General features: G+C 36.1%; 1 long non-coding RNA gene across 1 annotated transcript; it reads right to left on the minus strand.

Moving 5' to 3' along the window:
* Positions 1-265: 265 nt before the first annotated feature.
* LOC121668510 lies at positions 266-5,209 on the minus strand. Its single transcript, XR_006017407.1, has 2 exons — positions 5,011-5,209; positions 266-2,433 (listed from the first exon to the last, which is right to left on the minus strand). It is a non-coding gene; the product is annotated as an uncharacterized LOC121668510 (long non-coding RNA).
* Between the last annotated feature and the right edge of the window lie 916 nt (positions 5,210-6,125).

The following is a 6,125-nucleotide window of genomic DNA, read 5'->3' on the forward strand; positions in this document are numbered from 1 at the left end:
ACTCCAGTCCATCTGGCCACTGTTTGGTTTCCAACAGAAGAAAAGTGGAGGCCGAGAAAGACACTGATGTGGATGATGCCAGCAACATGGAAATTTTCAAAGTACAGCTTACTTTGACATGTGGACTATATTTACTATGACAGATCCAACTTTTAGGAAAGCCTGGAAAATGGTCTATACATAGTTCTCTCTTTGGCAGAATGAGAGTTGGGAAGACCCTAGGCATGTATCTGTGTTCCATTTTTAAAAGAGAATGAAACGCATATGCAAAAGAATGAAACTTTATTCCCCTTTTCTTAAATTCTGAAGTATCTTTTCACTCAGTACTATTTCATTGGTTTAGTTGTTTATGAAACAAAACAGTAAAACATAGTGTTGAGGATAGAAAATGTCCTAGTATGTGCTACACATGAACTGAATATAAATTTAAGCTAGTAACATAGTAGCAGATACAACACAAAAACAAGGAAAAGGGTTGAACGTAAGGTTTTATTTTTTTCTGCTGCTGTTTGAATTTTTCCTACTGTCTTTACCACCTCAAAAGTAGATCCTTACAGAACTTCTGTGCAACACCTAAAACCTTATCTAGTACCCATGTTTCAACATTGTATAGGGAAAACAGCTACATGTACAAACATTTCATGGAAGAGGAGCCTTAAAATTCTCATAAAGAAGATTGATAACTGCATAAAAATGGAGATTAAATATCTCAGTCTCTATTCTCCAGTCCTTCTCAACTTCCTTGAATTATAAGTCTTTGTAAAAGGATTTGGGATCCCTGAACAAAAAAGATAAATGGACAATTATTGCAGTTGCAATTGGAAACAATTTAGATGAGCCATTTGGCAAGTATGTTTTTTGCTGTTCTGGTCATACAGAGGGCAGGAAAAAAACCATTTGTGGATAAATGTGAAAATTTGTAAGTTTTGTCAAAAAAAAAAAAAAGAAAAAGAAAGAGAAAAAAGATTAATAGAGGAAATGCTACATGTCCTTGGAAACTGCCCTTGCACTTCTAAGCTATCACGTGAAATCTGAGAGAAAATGTGAGGTAGGTTTGTCACTAAGAATAAAGTGGGGCCTGAACTGACAACCCTTGTTAGATTCCTTCCTTTTCTTTCTCTCTTGTGTCCCTAGTAGACAGATATACAAATTACAATAACAAAATTAAATGTCCAAACAGCACCTGGCATGAGTCTAATTCCGCTCCTGTGACATTCCATGTAAAACTGTATTGATGGCACCATACATTGGCTAAGCCCACACAGCTACTCCTTCTGCCAGTCCTTCCATGTCTCACAGAGAGCAACTTACACATCTTCCTTTTATGCATGAAATTAATGTAGTGTTTGGAGGGTAAATGCTGTTTAGGATAACAGTTGAACTCTATTAACAGCTTTGAAAGGGGGAGGGAAACAACAGAAAAAGCTGCATTTACTTTGATGACACTCTCACTACTCAGATGAAATGCCAGAAATGCAGCTCACAATGCTGTTCAGAGACAATCTGAATGATTTTGTGGGTATTTTGATGCAAGTGGAGATAAAGATTCAGAACAAATTCATTGTGTAGAGGAGGAACTGCACAACAGCAAATCTTTCTCCTCAGCTACCAAACCTTAAAGCCAAAGTTCCCTTGTGTGTATCTACACCGTAACTCATCCAACAGTACATCTACTGTATGTTAGGTATATGTGCAGGATATTTCAGTCAGTATTCTAAAATTCTCATGTAAAGCCTGTTTGTTTGCTACGTGTCTGTCCAGCAGTTCCAATCTATGAGGCAAATAAGTGAGTAAAAATATGTCTTTAATTTGCTAAAACAGGTATTACACAAAAGAGAAGATCTTGTTTCTCAAGAACAGTAGACAACTGTTTCTTAAACAATATATCAAGGTTTACATTCTCAAAGGGTTTTCCAAATTCAGGCCCAGAAAGCAAGTAAAGTGTTGTATCATAAGTTAAAACTGAAGTATTTTTTCTGTTACTAAATAAATAATGGAATGAAGTATTTTATCTTGTGTCACTTCTCAGATTTGAACATAAAGGCATGAAAAAGTCTAATTATTATTAGCACACAGTAAAAAAAAATTACCATATGTGAACTTTTCACAGAAAGAAAATAATTTGGAAATGATGCAATTGAATATAATTTAGGTCCAGTAGATAAAGATGAAGAAGAAATAAGAAAATGCAGAAACTATTACATTCAACGATGCATCAAATGCCATCATCTCTTATTGTTGACTCAGTTACCCTTGACATCTATGGAAGTTGGTCTTCAGTGACTCCCAAGTGTTGAACTCCAAGAAGATAGAGAATAGGTAGTCAACGGAAGAAAGAAGATATATTAATTGACAAAGTAGTTCTGCCAAAATATTTCATTGTTGCCTTTTAAGTTGGGATAACTTCTCTCAGTGGAAAGCATAGTGATGAACCTACACAGAAAAGAAAGAGATCATTAAAAGTCTAGATGCTATAAACTCTCACTTCTTTGACTGCTGACTCTCCTACAGGCTAATCTAGAGCTGCTGCTGTCTCCTCACAGGCCTGTGTGTGAGTTGAACTTCCAGGAGGTGTAAATCACAGAGATCAAATCTCTCATTTCTACCCATTGTTATATTAAAAAATATGGATATAGGCAGGTGCATCTCTTACTGCTTCTGTGTTTTATGTACGACGCACAGTTGTCAATGCATGTTTGGAAATGCACCTTTAGGGAGACACGGGTAATAGGACTGTTGCTTTATAAATCCCAAGTTCTCTTAGACACAAGCTGGACATTGTCATGTTCTGCTCCCCCAAAGGAGATATACTTTGGGATATGCATAGGACCAGACAAAGACATAGCTAAGAAATTTGCAGTAGTAATAACATTATTGCTAGAAAGCAAGGTGCCTACATATTCCATTGGAATTTTGGATCATTCTCTTGAATTTAGGTGCTGAAATACTTTTTTGAATATATTCATAGAGCCTGATCATCTCTGAGAACTAATCATATTTATCTTATTTATTATTTCGTCTTTTTTTGTGAATATAGTTTTAAAAAAGTTCTCCGTTAAGTGTTCCTAGGAAACTACTAACTTCTACATATCTGCTTTCTGGCCCTATATAATAACTATGAAATTTATCCAGTAACTGCTGCCCCAAGGTTCCTGAGAAGAAGAAACTCTGCTATGTATTTCAGCAAATAAGTCATCTAAGGTGCAGGAAGAAAGAGAGTACAATAATTTATACAGTGCTTTACTTCCTTTACCTAATAGAAATTATTTTTTTTTTTAGTTATTGGCTGATTATTCATGTTGTATTTCTGGTGAGTTTGGATTCATTAACTATTATATAGATTCAAGATGTGGTGTTAAATTAAATTGGAATATAAATGAAACAAGCAATCCAGAATAATAAATATACCATATAAAGATGACTAAGTAAGATACTATCAAACAAATATATTTTGTTAGAATTTTTAATTTCTCTCACAAAATAATAAATACTAATATTTTCTTATTCACTTTTCTTTCTGGTAGGTGATAAAGGCACCATTCAAGAGAGGACTCTGTAGTGTCAGACCTTTGCCATTTGCCCAGAAGTCTTTATTCAGATCAGAAATAAAATGGTTAAGTAAAAAGCAAAAAGGTTTGGAACTGTTAATGGAAGCAACTATAAAATTTGGAAGTACAAACTATTTCCACATTAGTCCTATCTATCTCAGCCTTTTTTTTTTCTTCTTTTGTACACACAAGGTACACTTGCTGTTCTCCATTACAAAATAGCAAAACTTTTTTTTCCTAACTGTATTTATTTTACTGGATAGTGGACAAACTATCAGTTGTACATTGTATTTCTTATAAGATTTCTCAAATTTCAGCCTATTATTAAAATAACTTTTTTTTTTTTAAGAAGTGAAACACTATTTCAGGTTACACTGTCTCTGTTTAAGCTGTCATTTCAGGTAGCAACAATGTAGTTTTCCCGCACTATAATTGTTTTAGGCATGACTATTTTCTCATTGCATGCGGCTACCCTTGCTTATTAGAAATAATATGTGCTGTACTTAGACATAAACCTGTGCACATAACACTTTGTTAGAAATATTTAATTTAGAATTAGTTAAGTGATGGCTTGGTAAAAAGAAATGTCTGGATTTGTTATTTATCAAGTAAAACCACCATAGAAATATATTATGCTTTTATGATTATTCCACATTTAAAATTGAATGATTAGTTTATTTCAAATTACCATTATTTCAAGAGCATTTTGTGATTCCTGCTCTGTTACTAGATTTTTTCCCTAGAAGACTTACCAAGATTTGTATCTAGCATAAGATTTGTTGTTACTAGTAGGTTGAGTGATCAGCAGCCAGACATTGGACCAGTATCTCATTTCCTGTCTTCTGCAGGTGTCTATTGACATATAGGAAGAAATTTCTTCCTGGCAGTTAAATTATTTTACTTGGCTTGGATGGACAATCTTCTTTACTGGTTTCCTTGACACTGACATGAATCAATAAGGACACAATTCATTCTATGTTCATGAAGCTGAGGTGGTCATCACAATGAACTGTTTATTATGCATTACCACTTAACACCTAAATGTGAGAGAGGAGAGCCAATGTCTTGTAGTTTCAGATTACAAGCTATGTAACAAACTTGGACTCCTGGTTCCATGAACCTAAGGATCATAAATCTTGCACGCAAAATATCATGCTAGTGTTTTCAGGGCATAATACCTGCTTAAATTGACACAAATTAAATCAACATGTTGACACTGTTGGGGGTTTTGGTATAATAAATCCTAGGACCCTTTTGTTCATGTTTTAATAAGCTACCCTTTTATTTAGGCTGAAGTTTCTTTACCATCAATTTAATTTATTGCTTAATTTTCTCTCATTTTAATGTGCTATTTATTGCTTCCAAAGCAGTTATCTCATCTTACCTTAGTTTCTACAATATGTCTACATGAGACTCTAATAGCTAAATAATTTCCTTTTTTGGTCTTTAGATTTATACTTACTGGGTTTACACATTGGAAATATTTCCTCTTGCTTCTTAGTATCTAGGGGCTTCTGATTAAGTACTCCTGAAACTGTTGTGTCCTTCAGTTTTAACTGCTTGACTTGGTGTGCCGGTTTGGACAAATCTGGAGGAAAATATCCTCTAATAGAAGGCAGGTCACAACCGGCCCTCCCCCACCAGGTTCAGGAAAAAAGAAATTTTCCTCGAAGGAAAGTGAAAGAGATAGAAAACACACAGGAAAAGGATAATAATGCTAAATAATAAAACCTCTCCCTGTGGAAAGAAACCTGGGAAGATTTCAGAGTCCTTCTGTAGGTGTGGTCTCTCTCCTCCTCCTTGGAGCTGGGTTGGTGTGGGTCCACCTCTAGGGCCTCAGTGGAAAATTCTCCTGATGTGTTCTGATGTTGAAACAGTCCAGAAGAGAAGGGGAAAAACTGAAGTCCCAGGAAAACAAAGTTCACCTCTCCATCTCCCTCCGGAGAAAAGGAGCCGAAAACTGGCTGAAAAGCAAGAAGGGTGCTTCCTCCGCTCTTGTTGCTGCAGAAGCAGAGGAGTGTGCGTCTGTGTCCTTGAACAACTGTTTTGAAAAGTTTGCTCGGTTTTTTTCTCTCCCCCCTCTCAGGCTCAGTTTAAAGGCACAGAAAGGCACAAAATTAATTTCTGGGCATAGAGCAGTGATAGGGGATACACATCATAGTCACCCCAAGATGTTCCACCCCTTATCCCATATCGTTGGCTCAATGCCCAAATTAACATATTATAACTCTACACACACACATTAATACATACATATATAAATATATACAGCTATGTACAAACAGTGACAGTGACACTCAGCAACCAGTGGTATACAGGCATTCCACACTACAGGTGGTTCTCACCTAACAATCAGATCTCCCTGCGGTACACAACATGTTGTTCCATCCCTCTGCATTACCTATCAGGTGCAACCAGGTCCCTGAGCAAAGACAACCCCACGGATGGGTTTGTCTGTACTCGAGGCAGAATTAACCCAGTCTTTATGGTGTTTTCTTCACGTGCCTTTACCTTTCCCTTTCCTTTGATGTGGGAGAGGACCGACGTCTGCAGGCTTCATCTGTTCTGGAGGAATCT

The sequence above is a fragment of the Corvus kubaryi genome, unplaced genomic scaffold (genome assembly GCF_017639235.1).
Source record: "Corvus kubaryi isolate FWS band 111438036 unplaced genomic scaffold, C.kubaryi_AGA036_p1.0 37385, whole genome shotgun sequence".
Taxonomy (NCBI): Eukaryota; Metazoa; Chordata; class Aves; order Passeriformes; family Corvidae; genus Corvus; species Corvus kubaryi.